The 24,856-nt window shown below is 38.4% G+C and overlaps 1 long non-coding RNA gene across 1 annotated transcript in view; it reads left to right on the top strand.

The window, feature by feature from the left end:
* The window catches only part of LOC143642675 (uncharacterized), a 91,363-nt gene that overhangs the window by 18,209 nt on the left and 48,298 nt on the right, over positions 1-24,856 (top strand). The window lies entirely within an intron of this gene.

Below are 24,856 nucleotides of genomic sequence, written 5' to 3'. Positions count from 1 at the left end.
GAGTGGTTCTTAAGAAACAGAATCTTAAAAATAGGTTTTTGTGAATGGTTTTCTACTCTGACTGGACTCAAAGGCACTAAGGACTCTGATTTCCATAATCAGAATGACAATCCCAATCCATGGAGTGAGTTGACAAAAGAGATAGTAAAAATATCACCATTTGATTCTCCTAATGCTTCACCTGTATGAGGCCAGGCTCTGGGGGATAATGTTTTTGACACCTTTACAGAGTTTAGTGGAAATAAGAGGTATAGAGATGTTGGTTGGTTGTTGTTAGATACACTGGACACATTAAGGAGTGAAAGGGATGGGTTTAAGGCTTCAAATGAGACAGATGTAGACGTTTCTATGAGTATGAGTATCCTGAAGGAAAATCTTATTTCCTGTAGCCATAGACTTGAGATCTCTGAAAATCAGACTCAGAATCTTATTGTTAGAGTAGCAACTTTACAACGTAAATTGAAATCTCAATATTGCATGGTGTCTGCCATTAAAGTGAGGACATTGATTGGAAAGGAGTGGGACCCTGAAAAATGGGATTGTGACATATGGATTGATAATGATGTCGGGGTTGAGGTTGAAACCCTAAGTCATGCTGAGTCTTCTCTAGATAACCCTGTAATAGTTTGCCCTGAGGACATAGCCGCCCCACCTCCAGCCTGCCTTGAGGAATTGGCCACCCAACCTCCTCCTGAAGGGATTAGTCCTAGAGTGATTAATCCTGTTTCACCAGATGAAACTGCAAATGAAGGCCCTGAAGTAAATGGCTTGGAAGATATTTCTAATGCTTTTCATGACCTACCCCCACCACCCCTCATTTCTTCCAGACCTGTAACTAGACTAAAGTCCCCACAGGTTCCTAAAGGTGAGGTACAAAGTATCACACATGAGGAGGTACATTATACTCCAAAAGAACTGTGTGAGTTTTCCAATTTATACAGACAGATATCAGGGGAATATGTGTGGCAATGGATTTTAAGGGTATGGGATAATGGTGGGAGGAATATAAGGCTGGATCAGGCTAAATTTATTGATATGGGCCCACTAAGCAGAGATTCTGCATTCAATGTTATAGCTTGAGGGATTAGGAAAGGTATTAACAGTTTGTTTGGATGGTTGGTTGAAACATGGATCAAGAGGTGGCTGACATTACCTGAGATTGAAATGCCAGAACTTCCCTGGTATAATGTAGATGACAGTATCCAGAGGCTTAGAGAGATTGGAATGTTAGAGTGGATTTATCATGCAAAGCCTGCTCTTACACCCCAGGAATACCCCCAGGATGCATCTTTTCCCAGAACAGTGAGAAATAAATTTGTAAGACTAGCGCCATCATCCCTGAAGAGCTCTGTAGTTGCACTTCTCTGTAGGTCAGACATTAATGTAGGAACTGCTGTCACTGAGCTGGAATCCTTAAACACAAGGGGGATGACCAGATCCCGAGTTGGCAGAAGCCAGGTGGCAGCATTAATTGCCAAAGAGAGGGTAGACGTGACTATTATGCTAGACAGCACACTCAAAGCAGGAGTCAAAATTATATGGCTCTCAGAGATTTGTGGCATTGGCTAGTAAATCGTGGGGTACCTAGAAATACAATAGATGGGCAGTCTACTGAATTCTTGTTCGAGCTGTATAAACAAAAGAGTTCTAGGTCAAGTGAACCGAAGTTTAATATGAATTACAAAAATACAGAGTCATGGCCCTTTAATCAATTTCCAGACTTGAGACAGTTTACAGACTCAGAGCCCCTTCCAGGTCCCTTTGGGAGAGAACCCTGTTACACTGCCACAAACTTATACTGTTAGTCTTCCTTAAAGCCTCCCCCAAGGAGACCGGCGGCCTTTTACCAGGGTAACTGTGCATTGGGGAAAAGGAAATGATCAGATATTTCGGGGATTATTAGACATTGGTTCAGAAGTGACATTAATTCCAGGGGACCTAAAACGTCTGACTCTGGACAAGTGGGGACTTATGGAGGCCAGGTGATCAATGGAGTTTTAGCTCAGGTCCATCTCACAGTGGGTCCAGTGGGCTCCCAGACCCATTCTGTAGTTATTTCCCCAGTTCCAGAATGTAGAATGGAATAGACATATTGAGCAACTGGCAAAATCCCCACATTGGCTCTCTAGCTCATGCAGTGAGGGCTATTATGGTGGGAAAGGCCAAGTGGAAGCCACTCGAACTGCCCCTACGTAGCAAAAAAGTAAATCAGAAGCAATACCAGATTCCTGAAGGGATTGCAGAGATTACTGTCACTCTTAAGGACTTGAAGGATGCAGGGGTGGTGATTCCCACCACATCCCCATTCAACTCTCCTATTTGGCCTGTGCAGAAAACAGATGAGTCTTGGAGGATGACAGTGGATTATTGTAAGCTCAACCAGGTGGTAACTCCAATTGTAGCTGCTGTTCTGGATGTGGTATCATTGCTTGAGCAAATCAATACATCCCCTGGTACCTGGTATGCAGCTATTGATCTGCAAATGCTTTTGTCTCAATAGGTGTTAGTAAGGACCACAGGAAACAGTTTGCTTTCAGCTGGCAAGGTCAACAATACTTTCACTGTCCTACCTCAGAGGTATATCAACTCTCCAGCTCTATGTCATAATCTTGTCTGCAGGGACCTTGATCGTTTCTCCCTCCCACAAGATATCACACTGGTCCATTATATTGATGATATCATGTGGATTGGACCTAGTGAGCAAGAAGCAGCAACTGCTCTAGACTTACTGATAGGGCATTTGCATGTCAGAGGATGGGAGATAAATCCAACAAAAATATAGGGGCCTTCCACCTCAGTTAAATTTCTCAGTGTCTAGTGGTGTGGGGCATGTCGAGATATCCCTTCTAAGGTGAAGGAAAAGTTGCTGCATCTGGCTCCTCCTATGACCAAAAAAGAGGCCCCTCTTTTTTGTTGGTCTCTTTGGATTTTGGCAACAACATATTCCTCATTTGGTGTGCTACTCTGGCCCATTTATCGAGTGACCAGAAAAGCTGCTAATTTTAAGTGGGGACCTAAACAAGAGGAGGCTGTGCAACAGGTCCAGGCTGCTATACAAGCTGCTCTACCACTTGAGCTGTATGATCTAGCAGATCCAGTGGTGCTGGAAGTGTCAGTGGCAAATAGAGATGCTGTTTGGAGCCTTTGGCAGGCTCCTATAGGAGAATCACAATGCAGACACTTAGGATTTTGGAGCAAAGCCTTACCATCTGCTGCAGATAACTACTCTCCTTTTGAGAAACAGCTTTTGGCCTGCTACTGGGCCTTAGTATAGACTGAACACTTAACCATGGGACAACAAGTTACCATGAGACCTGAGTTGCCTGTCATGAGCTGGGTGTTGTCTGACCCACCAAGCCACAAAGTTGGGCATGCTCAGCAGCACTCTATTGTAAAATGGAAGTGGTATATACGAGATGGGGCCAGAGCAGGTCTTGAAGACACAAGTAAGTTACATGTGGCCCAAATGCCCATGGCGTCCACTCCTGCCACCTTATCTTCTCTTTCCCAGACCAGAGCTATGGCCTGTTGGGGAGTTCCTTACAGTGAATTGACTGAGGAAGAGAAAACTCAGGCCAGGTTTACAGATGGTTCAGCATGATATGCAGGTACCACCCCAAAGTGGACAACTGCAGCACTACAACCCCTTTCTGGGGTGTCCTTGAAGGACAGTGATAAGGGAAAATCCTCCCAGTGGGCAGAAATTCAAGCAGTGCACCTGGTTGTTCATTTTTCTTGGACGGAGAACTGGCCAGAGATGAGTTTGTATACTGACTCATGGGCTTTTGTAATAGTTTGGCTGGATGGCCAGGAACTTGGAAAGATCATAATTGGAAAATTGGTGACAAAAAGGTCTGGAGAAGACGTATATGTACAGACCTTTCTGAGTGGGCTAAACACATGAACAAATTTTGCATCCCATGTGAATGTGCACCAGAGGGTGACTTCAGCAGAGGAAGGTTTAAATAATCAAGTGGATAAGATGACCCGTTCTGTGGATACCAGTCAGCTTTCCCCAGCAACTCCTGTCATTGCCCAGTGGGGTCATGAACAAAGTGGTCATGGTGATAGGGATGGAGGTTATGCATGGGCTCAACAACATGGACTTCCACTCTCCAAGGCTGACATGGCTACAGCCACTGCTGAGTGCCCAATCTGCCAGCAGCAGAGACCTACACTCAGCCCCCAATATGGCATTGTTCCCTGAGGTGACCAGCCGGCTACATGGTGGCAGGTTGATTACACTGGGCCACTTCCGTCATGAAAAGGGCAGCGATTTGTTCGAACTGGGATAGACACATACTCTGGATATGGGTTTACTTTCCCTGCATGCAGTGCTTCTGCCAAAACTACCATCAGTGGGCCTTATCCATCGTCATGATATTCACACAGCATTGATTCTGATCAAGGAACACACTTCACAGCAAATGAAGTGTAGGAGTGGGCACATGCTCATGGAATTCTCTGGTCTTACCCTGTTCCCCATCATCCAGAAGCAGGTGGATTGATAGAATGGTGGAATGGCCTTTTGAAAACTCAATTACAGTGCCAACTAGGTGGCAATACCTTGAAGGGCCATGGTAACGTTCTCCAGGAAGCTGTATATGCTCTGAATCAGTGTCTGCTGTATGGTGCTGTTTCTGCCATAGCCGGGATCCATAGGTCCAGGAACCAAGGGGTGGAAATGGAAGTGGTACCACTTACTATTACCCCTAGTGATCCACTAGGAAAATTTTTGCTTCCTGTCCCTGCTATCCTGAGTTCTGCTGGTCTACAGGTTTTAGTTCCAAAAGGTGGAGTGCTTCCACCAGGAGAAACAACAATGATTCCATTGAACTAGAATCTAAGACTGCCACCTGGTCACTTTGGGCTACGCATGCCCCTGGATCCACAAGCCAAGAAGGAGATTACATTATTGGCTGGGGTGATTGACCCTGACTATCAGGGGGGAAATAGGACTGCAACTACACAATGGAGGTAAAGATGAGTTTTCTTGGAACATAGGAGATTCCCAAGGGCATCTTTTAGTACTATCATGCCCTGTGATTAAAATCAATGGAAAACTGCAACAACCCAATCCAGGCAGGACTACCAATGGCTCTGAAACTTCAGGAATGAAGGTTTGGGCCACCCCACCAGGCAAAGAACCACAGCCAGCTGAAGTGCTTGCTGAGGGTAATGGAAACATGGAATGGGTAGTGGAAGAAGGTAGTGATCAATATGAATTATGACCACGTGGTCATTTACAGAAACGAGGACTGTAATGCTGTTTTGTTCCTGTTATACTGTTTAAGTTGTAAGATATCAAGTTTAAGAATGAATATTACTCAAGGACTTGCACCCTATTCTGGAGAGAGTTAATGTGTTTCTGGTTATATGCAAGACAGTTGAGTATTGTTAGGTGAAAGAAATAATGTGTGTTTTATTGTTTTTATTTAGAAATTAGGTATGGTTTAAGGTGATATGTATAGCTGCCAAGTTGACAAGGGGTGGACTTCACGGTCAGGTTCACGTGTCAACTTGGCCAAGTGGTGGTACCTGTTTGTCTGGTTGGGCAAGTGCTGGCCTCTCTGTTGTGATGAAGACATTTCATAGAATTAAATCATGATCACGTCAGCTGCATCCACAGCTGATTCCATTTGTAATCAGCCAAGGGGAGTGTGTTCTGCAATGAGTGATGTTTAATCTAATCACTGGAAACCTTTTAAGGAGGATTCAGAAGAGACAGGCTCTCTTCCTGCTTCGGCCGGCAAGCCTCTCCTGTGGAGTTCATCTAGACCCTCCATCAGAATCGTCAGCTTCACAGCCTGCCCTGCAGATTTTGGACTCTGCTTTCCCATGGTTGTGTGAGACACTTTTATACATTTTATATTTGCGAGTGTTGCCTGTTAATTCTGTTTCTCCAGAAAATTCTAACTAATACAAGCTCTTTCTTCTCCTTTGGTCCTTCTCCCAATCTTTGGGGATATTTGAGCAATGACAATTCTAACTTCATGTTGGAAAGGGGAGTTGACATTATGCAGTAGGAGGATGCAACTGGTTGGTCCTCCTGGAGAGACTGGTAACTCTGGGTTTCAGGGTTTATCTGGCCTAGGAACCATCTGGAGGTTATAGGTTTCTGAAAAATAAACTTGTAAGTGAAACTTTTATGGAGTCTCAGATACAGCCCTAGGTATTCTTTGGGTTTATAGGAATACTGTTGGTTGGGGTTTGGCATACCATGGCAATTAACAATATCTAGCTGAAGGCTGCATGAGAGTAACCTCCAGAATAGCCTCTTGACTCTATTTGAAACCTCTTAACCACTGATACCTTAATTTGTTACATTTCTTTTCCCCCCTTTGGTCAGGTAGGCATTGTTAATCCCATGGTGCCAGGGCGAGGCTCATCCCCGGGGAATCATGTCTCATGTAGCGGGGAGGGTAATGATTTTACTTGAAGAGTTGGGCTTAGAGAGAGAAAGGTCACATCTGAGCAACAAAAGAGAGTCTCTGGAAGTAACTCTTGATATTACTATAGGTAGGCTTAGTGTCTCCATTACAGATATAAGTTTCATAAGAGCAAACCTCGAGATAAAGGGCTTGGCCTATTAACTTGGAAGTCCTAATAGTTGAGAGAATATCAGGGATTTCCCAGGTGGTAAAGGATAATAGCTCCATAATTTTTCTCCAGTCCCTAAAGGGGCTTTGCCAATACTTTTTAATTATCTGCCCAACATACTCTGGAATGTATCCAGGTATTACATTAAGTGATACAGAATTGCAAGTCCTCATTCCCAATTCTAGGCTCCATGTGTGTTTAGGTTGTTTAACTGAACTGGCCAGAAAGGTTAAGTTAAATTGTGTGCTACAGAAAATTTAGGTTTTGGACAAAATAAACATCTCATTCTTAGGTCTCATACAGTAGGTGAAGTTCTGAAATACAGACAATATCATCTTTTACCCTGCACTCTGATTTACTTTAGTCCCAACCAGATGAGCTTCATACTTATTTCTAATTGAAGCCTGAACTCTTTTTTGGCTTCTTTAACAGTTGCTGTATGTAGGAATACTGACTTTCAGAGCTGCAGAACTCCAGCTTTTGAGTCTTAGATGTCACACAGGTACCCAAAGTTCTAGGAAAATACCAGATTATACATAAATAGCACAGCATCTCAGAATTTACAAATAACACTTAAGGCTCAGGAATAAATGTGACTACTGTAAGAGCTTACAATCTAGGCCTCAATTTTTTAATAAATATTTTCTCAAAGAGACCATATAATATTTGTCCTTTTGTTTCTGGGTTATTTTACTGAACATAGTACCCTCATGGTGAATTCACCTTGTTGCATGCTTCATGACTACTTTCGTTTTTGAAGCCGCACAATATGCCATCATATGAATACATTGCAGTTTCCCCCTTTGCTTTTCAGTCAGTGTTCTCATTCACCACCTCCATCCACTGGGCATCACAGATAACGTCACAATAAACATCAGTGTGCAAATGTCTATTCAAGTCTCTGCTCTTAGTTCTTTCGAATATATTCCCTATAACAGGATTGCCTAATCATATAGTGACCCTATATTTAGCCTCCTGTGGATCCCACACAATATCCTCCAGAGGGGCTGCCCCATTCTACATTCCCATACTTTTTAAGTGTAATCTCGTTAACTAGTCTGTTCACCTTACATAACTGTTCCCCTTCTCTAACTCCTGTCTCTCTCTAGGTCCCCTATTTCTACATTTTAAGAAACTGAGTTTACATTTTCAAGGGGTTCATATTAGTGAAATCATACAGTATCTATCCTTTTATGTCTGGCTTATTTCGTACAGCATTATGTCCTCAAGTTTCATCCATGTTGTCATATGCTTCAGACCTTATTTCTTCTTACAGCTGCATAATAATACATCATATCTATATACCACATCTTGTTTATCCACCTATCTGTTGATGGATACTTGGGTTGTTTCTGTCTTTCGGAAATTGTGAATAATGCTGCTGTGAACATTGGTGTACAGATGTCTGTTCATGACACTGCTTTCAGATGTTCTGGGTATATACTGAGTAGTGGTATTGCCGGGTCATAGGACAACTTGATATTTAGATTTCTGAAGAACCGCCAGACTGTCTTTCACAGTGGCTGTACCATTATACATCACCACCAGCAGTGCATAAGTGTTCCAGTTTCTCCACATGCTTGCCAACATTTGTAGTTTCCTGTTTGTTTAATGGCAGCCATTCTTGTAGGTGTGAGATATATCTCATTGTGATTTTGATTTGCATTTCCCCTATAGCTAATGAAGATGAACATGGTTTCATGTGCTTTTTGGCCATTTGTATTTCCTCTTTGGAAAAATATCTATTAATATCTTTTGTCCATCTTATAATTGAGTTGTTTTTTTGTTGTTGAATTATATGATTTCTTTATATATACTGGGTATCAAACCCTTATCAGATATATGGTTTCCAAATATTTTCTCCCATTGAATTGGCTGTCCCTTAACCTTTCTAACAAAGTTCTTTGAGGCATAGAAGCATTTGATTTTGAGGAATTACCATTTATCTATTTTTTCTTTCATTGCTTATGCTTTCAGTGTAAAGTCTAAGAAGCTACCTCCTGTAATTAGGTCTTGAAGATGTTTCCCTATTATTTTCTTCTAGTTTTTTTTATTGTGAAATATAACATATATACAAAAAAGCAATAAATTTCAAAGTACATGGCAATAAGTAGTTATAGAATAGATTTCAGAGTTTGGTATGTGTTACAGTTCCACAGTTTTAGGTTTTTTCTTCTAGCTGCTCCAAGATACTGGAGACTACAAGTCTTCTAGAAGTTTTATGGTACTGGCTCTTATATTTAAGTCTTTGATCCACTTTGAGTTAATTTCTCTATAGGGTATGAGGTAGTGGTTCCCTTTCATTTCTTTGGCTATGGATATCCAGGACGCCCAGCTTCATTTATTGAAAAGATTATTCTGTCCCATTTCAGTGATTTTGGGAGCCTTGCTGAAGATCAACTGACCATAGATCTGGGGATCTGTTTCCAAATTCTGAATTTGATTCCATTGATCAACAAGTTTATCTCTGTGCCAATACCATGCTGTTTTGACCATGTGGCTTTATAATAAGCTTTAAAATATCTCCTTTTTTCTAGGGTTTTTTTTTGTTTGTTTTTTGTTTTTTGATGTGGGGGTGCATGGTCCAGGAATCAAGCCCGGGTCTCCTACATGGAAGGCAAGCATTCTACCACTGAGCTACTGTGCACGCTATAATAAGCTTTAAAATCAGGAAGTGTAAGTCCTCCCACTTTCTTCTTTTTTAGTATGCTTTTGGCTATTCAGGGCCCCTTTCCCTTCCAAATAAATCTGATAACTAGCTTTTCCATTTTCAAAGCAAGTTATTGGAGTTTTTATTGGTACTGCATTGAATCTACAGATCGATTTGGGTAGAAATGACATCTCAATGATGTTTAGCCTTCTTATCCATGAACATGGAATGTCTTTCACCTATTTAGGTATTCTCTGATTTCTTTTAGCAATATTTTGTACTTTTCTATTTGCAGGTCCTTTATATCTCTCATTAAGTTTATACTTAGATACTTGATTCTTTTAGTTGCTATTGTGAATGGAATTTTTTGCTTGTCTCTTCAGTTAGCTCTTTATTTGTGTATAGAAACATTACTGATTTTTTCATATTAATTTGTATCCCACTTCTTTGCTGTATTTATTAACTCATATAGCTTTGTGGTAGATTCTTCAGAATTTTCCAAGTTAGAATCATGTCATCTACAAATAATGAAAGCTTACTTCCTTTCTGGTTGGGTGCTTTTTATTTATTTTTCTTACCTGATTGTTCTAGCTAGAACTTCCAGTATCATGTTGAATAATAGTGGTGGCAATGGGCATCCATTTCTCATTCCTGATCACAGGGGAAAGGCTGTCAGTCACTCACCATTGAGTATGATGCTGGCTGTGGGTTTGTCATTATGCCATTTATCATATTGAGGAAGTTTCATTTGATTCCTACATTTTGAAGAATTTTTATCAGAATAAGATGCTGAAATTTGTCAAATGCTTTTTCAGTGTCAATCAAGATAATCTTGTGGTTTTTTTCCCTTTCCACTTGTTAATATGTTGTATTACATTGATTGTGTTGAACCACCATTGCATGCCTGGAATAAACCTCACTTGGTCATGGTGTAAAAATTCTTTTAATGTGCCATTGGATCAGATTTGTGAGTATTTTGTTGAGAATTTTTGCATCTATATTCATTAGGGAGTTGTAGTTTTCATTTCTTGTTGTATCTTTATCTGGTTTTGGTATTAAAGTAATGTTAGCTTCATAAAATGAGTTAGGTAGTGTTCTTTTTTTTCCTCAGTTTTTTGGAAGACTTTGAGCAGGAATGGTGTTAGTTTTTTGGGGAATGTTTGGTAAAATTCCCCTATGAAGCCATCTGGCCCTGGGCTTTTCTTTGTAGGAAGATTTTTGATGACTGATTGAATCTCTTTACTTGTAATTAGTTTGTTGAAGTCTTCTTTTTCTTCTCAAGTCTGTGTAGGTTGTTTGTGGGTTTTTCCATTTCATTACCTTGTCTGGTTTGTTGGCATAGAGTTCTTCATAGTATCCTCTTATGATTTTTTAACTTTCTTTGGGATCCATTTTAATAAACCCCCTCTCATTTCTGATTTTGTTTGTTTGTATCCTTTCTTTTTTTTTTCTTTCTCAGCCTAGCTAAGGGTTCATCAATTTTGTTGATTTTCTCGAAGAATCAACTTTTGGTTTTATTGATTTTCTCTATTTTTTTTTTGTTCTCTAATTTGTTTATTTCTGCTTTAATCTTTGTGATTTCTTTTCTTCTATTTGCTTTGGGATTAGTTTGCCATTCTTTCTGTAGTTCCTCCAGGTGAGCAGTTAAGTCCTTGATTTTTGCTCTTTCTTCTTTTTAAAATAGGCATTTAAGGGAATAAATTCCCCCTCAGCATCCCTTTTCCACATTCTGTAAGTTCTGACGTGTTCTATTCTAATTTTCGTTTGTCTCCAAATATTTACCAGTTTTGCTTACAATTTCTTCTTTGACCCACTGATTGTTTGAGTGTGTTATTTAATCTCCTTATATTTGTGAAAGTTCTTGTTCTTTGGTGTTTATTGATTTCCAGTTTTATTCCATGATGGTCAGGGAAAATGCTTTGAATAATTCCAATCCTTTTAAATTTTTTAAGATTTATTCTGTGTCCCAGCATATCATCTGTCCTGGAGAATGTTCCATGAGCAATAGAGAAGAATGTATATCCTGATATTTTGGGGTTTAATGATCTCTGTGTGTCTGTTAGGTCTAATTCATTTATCACATTGTTAAGCTTATTTCCTCATTAATTCTCGTTTGGTTGTTTTATCTATTGAAGAGAGTGGTTTATTGAATTCTCCCACTATTATTGTTGAAACATTTATTGCTCCCTTCAATTTTGCCAATGTTTGCCTCATGTATTTTGGAGCTCCTTGATTGAGTGCATAAACTTTTATGATTGTTATTTCTTCTTGGTGAATTGCACCTTTTATTAATAAGTATTGTCCTGCCTTGTCTCTTATGACATCTTTGCTTTTAAAGTCTAATTTGTCTGAGATTACTATAGCTACTCCCGTTTTCTTTTGGTAACAACTGGCATAGAATATCTTTTTCCATGCCTTCACTTTCAGTCTATTTGTATCCTTGGGTCTAAGATGAATCTCTTTTAAGCAGTGTATCGATGGGTCATATTTTAAAATCCATTCTGCCATCTGTATCTTTTCATTGGTGAATTTAGCCTGTTAACATTCAAAGTTATTACTGAAAAGCAGTTCTTAAATTTATCATATCCTTTGGTTTTTATTGTCAGATCTATATGTCTCTTCCCCTCTCTTATTAATTCTCTTCAATTATGTACCCTCCTCCAGACCTCTCTCTCCTGTCTTTTTTTTTTTAGCTGACAGAACTTCCTTTGCAAGACCAGTCTCTTGTTAACAAAGTCTCTCAGCATTTGTGTGTAAAATTTTAATCTCTTCCTCACTTTTGAGGGACAGCTTTGCTGAGTAAAGAATTCTTGGCTGGAAAATTTTCTCTTTCAGAATCTTAAGTATATTGTAGCACTGCCTTCTCACCTCCATGGTGCCTGTTGAGTAGTTCGAAATTAGTCTTATGTGGCTTCCCTTGTATGTGGTAAATTACTTTTCTCTTGCTGCTTTAAGACTTTCTGCTTCTCTTCTCAGCATCTGACAGACTGGTTAGTGTGTGTCTTCAGCTGGGTCTATTTGGGTTTATTCTATTTGGAGTTCATTGGAATTCTTTGATTTGCATATTCATATCTTTTATAAGGGTTGGAAAGTTTACCCCAGTCATCTTCTCAAATAATCTTCCTAGCCCCTTTCTCTTCTCTTCTCCTTCTGGGACACTAATGATTCTTATATTTGTGCACTTTGTGTTATCATCATTTCCCTGAGATATAATTCAATTTTTTTCATCTTTTCACCATTTGTTCTTTTGCACATTCAAATTCAGTTGTCGTGTCTTCTAACACACTTATTCTTTCTTCTATCTCTTCAAATGTGCTGTTGTTTGTCTCTAGTGTATTTTAAATTTGATCTACAGTATCTTTTATTTCTTCAAAAGCTGCTATTTTTCTATTTATTGTTTCAAGTTCTTCTTTATGGTCTTTTTGTGTCTTCATAATATCCTTTATGTCTGTAGTCAACTCATTGAACCTATTTAGGAGATTTGTATGAGCATCTTTGATTAGTTGTTCCAAATTCTTTATCTTCTCCGGTGATTTAATTTGGTCATTTGGCTGAGCCATATTTTCTTGCATCTTCATGTGCTTTGTGATTTTCTGCTGTCTTTGAGGCATTTGATTATCTTGGTAAGGATATTTTGAAAGTTGATTTCCCTCACTCATCTAAGATTTTGTAGTTGCTTATATTTGTGTTTAAGGTTTCCTTTTGCACTTGATTTGTCAGTAATTTCCCACCAAACCAAGGCCGGAGCGTCAAACAGAAGGTGCAACTTTAATTGGAGATCTGTTAAAGGATAGGGAGAAAGGCAGTTCACTAGACTGCACTTTGCCTGTCTTCCCAGCAGATGGTGCTCTTGGGCCACCTCTTCCCTCAGGCCCACCTCTCCTAGACTCAGTCAGCCGCTGGGGCCTGGACCCAATCTGGTGCAAAGCCAGTCAAGGCCACGTGTCTCCACATGCGTTGAAAGCCACCAACCCTGGGGCTAGGGGTTGGGCAACCTCAGTGGAGAATCTGCTTGTGGGCACAATGGGTCTGATGTTCTCCAAGCTCCCCGTGGAATGACCTTGGTCTCTGAGGCTGAGTATTTCAAGCACCCCTGCCCACACCCCGCCCAGGAATGCCCAGCAGTGCGGCACAGTTCGCTCCCTAGCTCCCACCGCCTGTGCATGCCGTGGGCACTCTGGGCCTCTGTGGAGAAAGGACAGAAGCAGCGGGACCCAGGGACTCTCTTTCACAGGCCAACTGTCAGATCAGCTCAGTTCTGTGTCCCGCCTCCTCCCGAGGCGAGGGCCCCCCAGTCTCCACCAAAACCAGGTGCCACAGTGGCCTGCCTGGGGGGTGGGGAGGAGGGGGCAGGCACTGTGCACGGCAGCAAGGTTTCTGTATGCAGGTAAACCAAGTCTGCTGGCTTCCAGTTCCCCACGGGAGCTCCTGGCTGCAGAGCTGAGAGGGACGATCGCTCAAGCTGATAGGGCAGTGGGAGCGTGAGGGCACAGCGCTCCTTCAGCTCCAGCTCCGGCCTGGTTTCGCGGCCCGCCCAGCTGCGAGTAAACTCACCCCGTCCTCTCAACTGTGATTTCTCCGCTGTTGCATCCAGGTCCTATAGAATGTAGAAGTCCCTCACTGGTCACTTGTACCCAGGAACCGCTGTCTGATCATTTTCCTGTAACTTCTCTAATTGTTCCTCGGAGCAGGGGTGAATTCAGCCTACCCTGTTCCACCATCTTCCCAGAAGTGAGTCAGGTCATTTTTGGCAAGTTATTTTGCCTCTCTATATACTTCGGTCTCCTCTTTGGTAAAATTAAGATAATAGTACTGTCCTCAAAAATTTGTACCAACGATTAAATAAGATAATATTTATGTAGCAGTTGAGAAGTGGTATAGAACACAAAGACTCCTTGGTTGAATCCTGGCTACTCTGCTTAATACATAGTTCAAGATAAATTACCTTTCCATGCCTCTGTTAATTGGAGGTAACAGTACCTCATAGATTTATTGTGAGGAGTAAATGAATTTACATATGTAAAAAGCACTTAGTGTTTGGCATATAAGAACTCATTAAATATTGGCTAATAATACCCAGTATTTAGTAAATATTTAATAAATGCTATTTAATTGTTTTATTCACCTCTACCTACTGGCCCCTAATAAGTGCTCAATAAATTTTTCTTTAATGAGTGGGTCATTTTGATCAATATAATTTTATTCAGCTTCTCAAACATTCTGATAAGAATATTCTATTAAGAGTATCTACATTTGTATAATCAGATTTTAACTTATTTCCATTATTATATTCTTTCATGTATAGATTGTTCAGAGTACTGTTTGCCACTTCAAACAATTTTTATCACTTAATCTGTGGAGCATCAAAACAGGAAGAACTCTCTAATAATTTATGTTCGGAGCTTTTCCTTAGTTCTTTCAAACTGAATCCAATTTGAAGAGGAAAATGGAATGGTGAAATGTAGAGCTTTATCATTGCAAGTTACTCTTCTACTACTGAATTGTGATTTAAACATCGATGTCTAGATTTTAAACACAAAATCATAAATATATCATTACTCTTTAGAATTATTGCAGTAAGAGTTAACTCCATGTATGTTTTCACTGTGGCTTGTAGATGGTTGATGGCTTTTTCAAGGAAGTGGTGATTTTGCTGACAAAAGGCTTGCCAGAGAAATAAATCAATTGCAATGACTCCTTTTTAAAGATATTTCAGGCCTCATCAATAGTGGAAGTGATCTTGAAGGCAATTGAAAAACTAAAATTGTTATTTCCTGTTGCTATAGGACATTCTCCAGCTAAACCACAGAAGTATTATTGTAGCTTATGCATCTTGTTTTCCTGTTTTCATGTACTTCTCTACTTGGCATAGAAATCCTCTAAATCAAGTACACATTCGTGTTCCTGAAGAGTGATTTATTAGGACCTTGGAGAGTATTGTTTTGCTCTGTTTTCTCTAAATAGCACGATTTATACTCTATTTAGATTTTATTATGCAGAGAAGGTAGCTGGCATGGACCTTACCTCACAAACTAAACTAAGAAAAACATGTTAAATTCTTTCTCTTATGTGGTCCTAGTACTGACTGAGTCTTCATCCTGCCTGATTTGATGGGGTGAGGGAAGGAAATTCAACCTCATGCAACGGGGGATTCTCTCTCCTTCTCTGGGGTTTGCACAGGAGTCCTGGGGGACAGCTCCTGCGGTGCTAGGAACACAAGGAAAAGGCATTTAACCTTTTACCCCTCTGGCTAATGCAGGTCATGGTTTGGGTCATTGTGTTCTTCTGAATTTGGGGGGCACTACAGCTCACAAGCCAAGTTAGGAGAAAGAGGGCAAGGAGAGCCAAAGAATAGGGAAAAAAACAAATACCATTATCTGAATAAATAAACTTTTGAGAACAAGGTAACAAATAATTAAAAATTAAATGGATAATTAGTTACTATACATGTATGATTATTATCTTTGTCTATAAGTAAATATCTTCTAATTAGAGGAACTATGAAAAGGTACTGTTAAAATGGACCGATGATGTTAGGGATCTATTCTTTCAAGATATTTTCAATGCATCATTTTAATGATTGAAAGAGGACCATGTTTAGTTTATACATCAAGTTCAGGAATTGACTTTTCTAAAATACTTCAAGTATATTCTGAACTACAAATATACCGACATTTAAGAGCAAACTATGTGGATTTTATGAAGTACACTTAAAAGCAAAATGATAGAATAAAAATATTGACAGTGCAACATAATGCTAAGAAAAAAGCTGTGTCTGTTTTTAACATCACCCTTGAAGCTAGTTTGGAAGCTTGAGCTTGTGTTGCAAAAGAGCATTCGGTAAATCAGTGCTTCAAAATTTGCTGTGGCCTCCTATTTGCAATTTTGAAATGATTCAGGTTTAATCTTTAAGCACCTGCTTGCCATTCTAGGCAAGTCTTTCTGCTGCTTTGTCCTTCACAAGAACAACTGAAGTTCTTTATCTGTGAAAAGGTTGAAATTCAGGTAATAAATGGAAGTTAAATTTCTTTGTCCTTTGGTTGCTTTTCTTAATGCAATTTTATTGAGATGTAAACAACCAAAGCTATAGGCTGAACCCCCAGTCTGGGGTTTGTTCATATGAAACTTAACCCCACAAAGGATAATCAAGTCTACTTAAAATTTAGGCCTAAGAGTCACCCCCAAGAGAGCCTCTTTTGTTGCTCAGATGTGGCCTCTCTCTCCAGCCAACATGACGAGCAGTCTCACCACCCTACCCCTCTCTGCGTGGGACATGACTCCCAGGGGTGTGGACCTTCCTGGCAACGTGGGACAAAGATCCTGGAATGAGTTGAGACTCAGCATCAAGGGACAGAGAAAAACCCTAGAATGAGCTGAGAATTAACATCAAGGGATTGAGAGAACCTTCTTGGACCAAAGGGGGAAGAGTGAAATGAGACTAAGTGTCAATGACTGAGAGATTCCAAACAAAGTCGAGAGGTTATCCTGGAGGTTATTCCTATGCATTAAGTAGATATCACCTTGTTGTTCAAGATACAGCGGAGAGGCTGGAGGGAACTGCCTGAAAATGTAGAGCTGTGTTCCAGTAGCCATGTTTCTTGATGATGATTGAACAATGATATAGCTTTCACAATGAGACTCTGTGAATGTGAAAACCTTGTGTCTGATGCTCCTTTTAGCTACTATATCAACAGAAGAGTAGAACATGTGGAATAAAAATAAATAATAGGGGGAACAAATGTTAAAATAAATTTAGTTTGAAATGCTAGTGGTAAATGAAAGCAAGGGGTAAGGGGTATGGTATGTATAATCTTTTTTTTCTCTGTTACCGTTTTATTTCTTTTTCTGTTGTCTTTTTATTTCTTTTTCTAAATCGATGCAAATGTTCTAAGAAATGATGAATATGCAACTATGTGATGATATTAAGAATTACTGATTGTATATGTAGAATGGAATGATATCTTAATGTTTTGTATGTTTTTTTAATTAATAAAAAAAGTTAAAAAAAATTTTATTGAGATGTGTTCACAAGTCATATAATCATCCAAAGTGTACAATTAGTGGTTCAGAGTATCATATAGCTGTGCATTCATCACCACAATCAATTTTTTTTAACATTTTCATTACTCTCAAAAATAATTAAAAAAAACAAAAAGAAAAAGAAACATCCAAAATATCACATACCCTTTATCCTCCCTATTATTTTTTATTTTCGTCTTTTTTTTTCATTTTAAACAGTTTTATTGGCACATCATACAAGCCAACCTAAGTAAATAGCCATGCCTTCATCACCATAATATATATGAAAACATTTCATTTTCTTCCACAAAGAATCCGTACACCTCCCCATGTTCCCCCTGTTAACATTTAGTTTTTTCTTTATATTTTTATTGACAAATCTTCACACGCTTACATTCTATTTGTGGTATATAACCAGTGGCTCACAATATCATCATATAGTTGTGTATTCATCACTATGATCATTTTTTAGAACATTTGGATCATAAAAAGAAAAAAGAATAAACTCATACATACCATACCCCTAAATCCTCCCTCTCATTGACCACTACTATTTCAATCTAACCCAATTTATTTTACCCCTTATCCTCCCTATTATTTATTTTTATCCATATTTTTTTTACTTATCTGTCCATACCCTGGATAAAAGGAGCATCAGACACAAGGTTTTCACAATCACGCAGTCACATTGTAAAAGTTGTATCTTTATACAATCATCTTCAAGAATCAAGACTACTGGAACACAGCTCAACAGTTTCAGGTACTTCCCTCCAGCCACTCCAATACACCATAAACTAAAAAGGAATATCTGTATAATGCATAAGAATAACATCCAGGATAATCTCTTGATTCTGAAATCTCTCAGCCACTGAGACTTTATGTTGTCTCATTCCTCTCTTTCCCGTGTTGGTCAAGAAGGCTTTCTCAATCAGGTCCCAGCTCATCCTGGGAGTTCTGCCCCACATTGCCAGGGAGATTTATACTGCTGGGAGTCATGGCCCAAGTAGCAGGGAGGGTAATAAATTCACCTGCAGAGTTGAATTAAAGAGAAAGGCCGCATCTGAGCAACGAAAGAGGTTTTCTGGGGGTGACTCTTAGGCGTATTATAAGTAGACTTAGTTTCTCCTTTGCAGGAATAAGTTTCATGAGGGCAAGGCCCTAGATCGAGGGCTTGGCTATTAAATCAGTAGATTCCCCAGGTAGGAAAGTTTAAATATTTCCACATTTTTTTCCCAGTCCATCAAGAGGACTTTACAAACACTTTTTTATATTCTTCCCAGATTATTCTGGAATTTATCAGGGTATAATGCTAACCTGTACAAACCAACAAGCTCTCACTCCCTATTCAAGGTTCTAGTCCATATTAGTGAGATGTTATAATTCTTGTTTTTTCATTTCTGATTTATTTTACCCCGCATACCGTCCTTGAAGATTAATTCATTAGTTGCATGCCTCACGACTTCTTCCTTCTTGCAGACACTCAATATTCCACTGTATGTTTACACCACAGTTTGCCCTTCCATTCATCAGTCAATGCACCCTTAGGCCACCTCCTTCCATTGCACATTGTGAACACTGCCACCATAAACACCCATGTGCAAATATCCATTCCTCTGGCTTTCAGTTCTTCCAAGTATATACATAATAATGGAGTTGCAGGATCATATGGCAACCCTACACTTAGCCTCCTATGAAACCACCACACTGCCCTCTAGAGGGGCTGTACCATTCTACTTCCCTACCAAAAAGTGAACAGGCACATCTCTCTAGCCACATTTTCTCCACCACTTCTGTCTTTTTGTTTATTTTAAAAATAGTTTTATTCACACACCGTATAATCCATTCTAGGTAAATAATCAATGGTTCCTGGTAATAATTGCATAGTTATACATTCACCACCACAATCTATATGAAGATATTTCCATTTTTTTTTCCGCAAAGGAAAAAAAGGGGGGAAAATGAAGAATAAAGACTTAAAAATAATTTTAAAAATGGAGAAACAACATCAACACTAGTAATCCCATACCCCTCCCTTATATCCCCCTCTCATTGACATTTAGCTTTGGTATATTGACTTTGCTACATTTAATGGAAGCATTTTATAATGTTACTGTTAGCTATAGAACCTAGTTTTCATTGAATGCATTTTTTTATATACCACCCCATTTTCAAAACCTTATGATGTTCATTTGTACTCTCTCATGTAAAAACTTTATATTTGTACATTAATCACCATCATTGTCACTCTTGGTCTTGCTAAGTTAAACAGTCCCAGTCTTTATCTTCTATCTTTTCTTCTGGTGTCATACATGCTCCTATCCTTCCTCTTTCAACCATATTCACACTCAGTTTTGTTCAGTGTACTTACAATATTATGCTACCTCAGATAGTATTGTGCTATCCATTTCTGGATACATTCTGTACTCTTTTAACATTAAATGCCCAATCTCTACCCTCTTTCTATCTCCTGTTAACCTATGTTCTCAGCTTTAACTCTCAAAGTTTGCTCATTAGCATTAGTTCATATTAATGAGACCATACAGGTATTTGTCCTTTTGTTTCTAACTGATTTCACTCAATGTCCTCAAGGTTCATCCATGTTGCTGCATGCTTCATGACTTTATTCTGTCTTACAGCTGCTTAATATTCCATCGTATGTATATGTTTGTTGTTTTGTTCATCCAATGATGGGCATTTGGGCTGTTTTCATCTCTTGGCATTCATGAGTAATGACACTATAAATATCAGTGTGCATGTGTCTGTTTGTGTCCCTGCCTTCAGTTCTTCTGAATACGTACCTAGTAATGGGATTGCTGTATCATATGGCAATTCTATACTTAGCATCCTGGGCAAGTGCCAAACTGCATTCTAGAACATTTGCACCATTCTACATTCCCACCAAAAGTGAATAATTGTGCCTCTTTCTCCACACCCTCTCCAGCACTTGTCATTTTCTGTTTTTTGTTTTTTTTATTTTTTGATAATGGCCATTCTAGTGGGTGTCAGATGATATCTTGTTGTGGTTTGAATTTGCACTTCCCTAATAGCCAGGGAAGTTGAACATCTTTTCATGTGCCTTTTAGCCATTTATATTTCCACTTCTGAGAAGTGTCTGTTCATGTCTTTTGTCCATTTTTTTAACTTTTTTATTACATAGTATAACATATATACAAAGCAAAGAAATAAAAAAGCAATAGTTTTCAAAGCACTCTTCAACAAGTAGTTAGAGAACAGATCCCTGAATTTGTCATGGGCTACCATATGATGCTCTCAGATTTTTCCTTCTAACCGCTCCAGAATATAGGAGGCTAGAAGGCTTAAATACCTTTTTATCACCACAATCAACTTTCTTTCTTTCTTTTTTTGTGAAAAATAACGCATATACAACAAAACAATAAATTTCAAAGCTCAGCACCACAATTAGTTGTAGAACACATTTCAGAGTTTGACATGGGTTACAATTCCACACTTTTAGGTTTTTACTTCTAGCTGCTCTAAGAGACTAAAAGATATCAATTTAATGATTCAGCAATCATATTCATTTGTTAAATCCTACCTTCTCTGTATAACTACACCATCACCTTTGATATTTCTATCCTGCTCTTTAGAGGTGTTTGGGCTATGGCCATTCTAACTTTTTCATGTTGGAAGGCTCTGTCATTAATATGGGGTAGGGAGATGAAACTATCTGATGTTCTGGAGAGTCTGGGCCTTCTAGGTTTCAGGACTTATCTGGTCCAGGGACCCATCTAGAGGTTGTAGATTTCTGCAAAGTTACACTAGTGCATGGAACCCTTGTGACATCTTATATACTGCCTTAGGTGTTCTTTAGGATTGGCTGGAATGGTCTTGGTTGGGGTGTGGCAGATTATGATAGGTAGTAAGGTCTAACTGAAGCTTGCATAAGAGCAACCTCCTGAGTAGCCTTTTGACTCTATTTGAACTCTCTCTGTCACTGATACTTTAGTTACACTTCTTTTCCCCCTTTTGGTCAGGTTGGAATTGTTGACCCTATGGTGCCAGGGCCAGATACATCCCTGGGAGTTATCTCCAATGTCACCAGGGAACTTTTGCCCGTTTTTTGTCTTTTTGTTGTTGAACTGAAGAATTTCCTTATATATTCTGGATACTAAACCCTTATCTAATATTTGGTTTCCAAATATTGTCTTCCATTGTATAGGCTGCCTTTTTACTTTCCTAACAAATTACTTTGATGCCCAAAAGTGTTTAATTTTGAGGAGTTCCCTTTTATCTATTTCTTTTTTTCAATGTTTATGCTTTGGGTTTAAGGTCTAGGAAAGCACCTGCTGCAAAAAAAAAAGAAAAAAAATGCCAATCCAATTCGGGTATATTACATTCTGGCAGCTTGCAAACTAACAAAGATATACAGTGAGAGCTTTACTTCTTCCTTTCCAATTTGGATATCTTTTATTTCTTTTTCTTGTCTAATTACTCTGGCTAGAACATGCAGCACAATGTTGAATAACAATGGTGACAGTGGGCATCCTTGTCTCGTTCCCAGTCTTAGAGGGAAAGCTTTCAGTCTTTCCCCATTGAGAATGATGTTAGTTGTGGGCTTTTCATATATTCCCTTTATCATGTTCAGAAAGTCCCCTTCTATTCCTATCCTTTGAAGTGTTTTCATCAAAAAAGGATGTTGAATTTCATCAAATGCCTTTTCTGTATCAATCAAGATGATCATCTGTTTATTCTGTTTTGATTTGTTGATATGATGTATTACATTAATTGATTTTCTTATGTTGAACCATTCTTCCTTATCTGGAATAAATCCCACTTGGTCATGGAATATAATTCTTTTAAAGTGCTGCTGGATTTCATTTGGAAGTATTTGGTTGAGGATTTTTGCATCTATATTCATTAAAGAGATTGGGAATTTTCTTTTCTTGTAGTATCTTTGTCTGGCTTTAGTATTAGGGCGATGTTGGCTTCATAGAATAAGTTAGGTAGCTTTCCCTCCTCTTCAGTTGTTTTGAAGAGTTTGAGCAGGATTGGTACTAATTCTTTTTTGAGTGATTGGTAGAATTCACATGTGAAGCCACCTGGTCCTGGACTTTTCATTTTTGGGAGCTTCTTGATGACTGATTCAACCTGTTTACTTGTGATTGGTTTGATGAGGTTATTTATTCCTTCCCGAGCTAATGTTGGTTATTCATGCCTTTCTAGGAAGTTGTCCCTTTCATCTACATTATCTAGTTTATTAATACATAGTTGCTCATAGTATCCTCTCATTACCTCCTCTATTTCTGTGGCATCATTGAGTGTCCCCTCTTCCATTTCTGATTTTATTTATTTGCATCCTCTTTCTTTTTTCTTTTTGTCAACCTAATTAAGGGTCCGCTGATTTTATCAATTTTCTCAAAGAACCAAATTCTGCTTTTGTTGATTTTTTCTATTGTTTTCATGTTCTCAATTTCATTTACTTCTGCTCTAATCTTCATTATTTCTTTCCTTTTGTTTGCTTTGGGGTTAATTTGCTGTTCTTTTTCTAGTTCTTCCAAGTTAACAGTTAATTCATTGATTTTTGCTCTTCTTTTTAAATATAGACTTTAAAGGCAATAAGTTTCCCTTTTAGTACTGCCTTTGCTGCATCCCATAAATTTTCATATGCCATGTTTTCATTTTCATTTGCCTCAAGATATTTATGATTTCTCTTATAATCTCTTCCTTGATCTACTGGTTAAGAGTGTATTGTTTAGCCTCCATATACTTGTGAATCTTCCAGTCTCTCACCTATTATTGATTTCCAGCTTCATTCCATTATGATCTGTGAACGTATTTTTTATAATTTCAATCTTTTAAATTTATTGACACTTATTTTGTGACCCAACATGTGGTCTATCCTGGAGAATGATTGATAAGCACTCAAGAAAAATGTGTATCTTGCTGTTATAGGATGTGATGTTCTGTGAATTTCTGTTAAGTCTAGTTCATTTACTTACTATTCAAAATCTCAGTTGCCTTATTGGTCCTCTTTCTAGATATTGTATCCTTTGAAGAGAGTGGTATATTGAAGTCTCCCACTATTTCTTTAGAGGTGTCTACTTCTCCCTTCACTGATGTCAATGTTTGCCTCATATATTTGGGTCACTCTGGTTCAGTGCATAAATATTTATGATTTTTTGTCTTCTTGATGAATTGTACCTTTTATTAATAAATAGAGGGACATCCTTCTTTGTCTCTTTTAAATTGTTTCACATTTGAAGTCTAATTTGATATTGGTATAGAAGTCTAATTTCTATACTAATTAGTCTATTAATATAGACTAATATCAGACACTGTTCTTTTCTGGTTGTTATTTGTGTGAAATATCTTTTTCCAACCTTTCACTTTCAACCTATTTTTGTCCTTGGGTCTAAAATGAGTCTTTTGTAGACAGCATATAGATGGGTCCTGTTTTTAAATCCATTCTGCCAGTCCATGTCTTTTGACTGGGGAGTTTGATCCATTAATGTTTATGTTATTACTATAAAAGCAATACTTTCTTCTACCACTTTGTCTTTTGGATTTTATATGTCATATCTTGTTCTCTCTCACACTCTTTTCCTTTACTTATAGTTTTCATTTCTACACTCTACTCCAAACCTTTATCTTGTGTCTTTTCCTATCTGCCTGTATTCCTTTAGTATTTCTTGTAGAGCTGATCTCTTGTTCACAAACTCTCTTAGTGTCCATTTGTCTCAAAATATTTTAAACTCTTCCTCATTTTAGAAGGATAGTTTTGCCAGGTATAGAATTCTAGGTTGACAATTTTTCTTTTTCAGCATCTTATATTATCATACCTCTGCCTTCTTGCCTCCATGGCTTCTGCTGAGAAATCCACACATATTCTTATTGAGCTTCCTTGTATGTGATGGATCACTTTTCTGTTGCTGCTTTCAGAATTCTGTTTTTCTTTGATATTTGACAATCTGATTAGTAAGTGTCTTGGAGTATGTCTATACATACCTATTCTATTTGGGATACTCTGCGCTTCTTGGATTTGTAGTTTTATGTCTTTCATAAGAGATGGAGAATTTTCAGTGTTAATTTCCTTTATTATTCTTTGTGTCCTTTTCCCTTCTTCTCTCCTTCTGGTCCACCCATAACATATATATTCATGTGCTCCATGTTGTCATTCAGTTTCCTGAGACTCTACTCAGAATTTTCCATTCTTTTCCCTATCTGTTTTTTTGTACATAGGATTTCAGATGTCCTGTTCTCTAGTTCACAAATCCTTTCTTCTGCCTCTTCACGTGTTGTTGTGAATCTCCATTATTTTTTCATCTCTTCTATTGTGCCTTTCATTCCCACAAGTTGTGCCATTTGTTTTTTCAAGCCTTTGAGTTCTCTTTATAGCTGTCCAATGTCTTCTTTTTATCCTTCATCTCTTTTGAGATATCTTCCCTCAACTCATTGATTTTTTTATTTGATTCAGCATGCTTCTTTGAACATCTTTAAAATTCATTTTGCTTCAATTCCTGTGTCTCATTTACATTGTTAGTTTGCTCCTTTGACTAGGCAATGTCTTCATTTTTTTCAAATATGTCTCTTAGTTTTTTGTTGGTGTTTAGGCACCTGATTCCCTTG

The sequence above is a fragment of the Tamandua tetradactyla genome, chromosome 7, assembly GCF_023851605.1.
Source record: "Tamandua tetradactyla isolate mTamTet1 chromosome 7, mTamTet1.pri, whole genome shotgun sequence".
Lineage (NCBI taxonomy): Eukaryota > Metazoa > Chordata > Mammalia > Pilosa > Myrmecophagidae > Tamandua > Tamandua tetradactyla.
The sequence above is the reverse complement of the archived record's forward strand: the minus strand, read 5'-3'. Positions and strand labels throughout refer to the sequence as shown.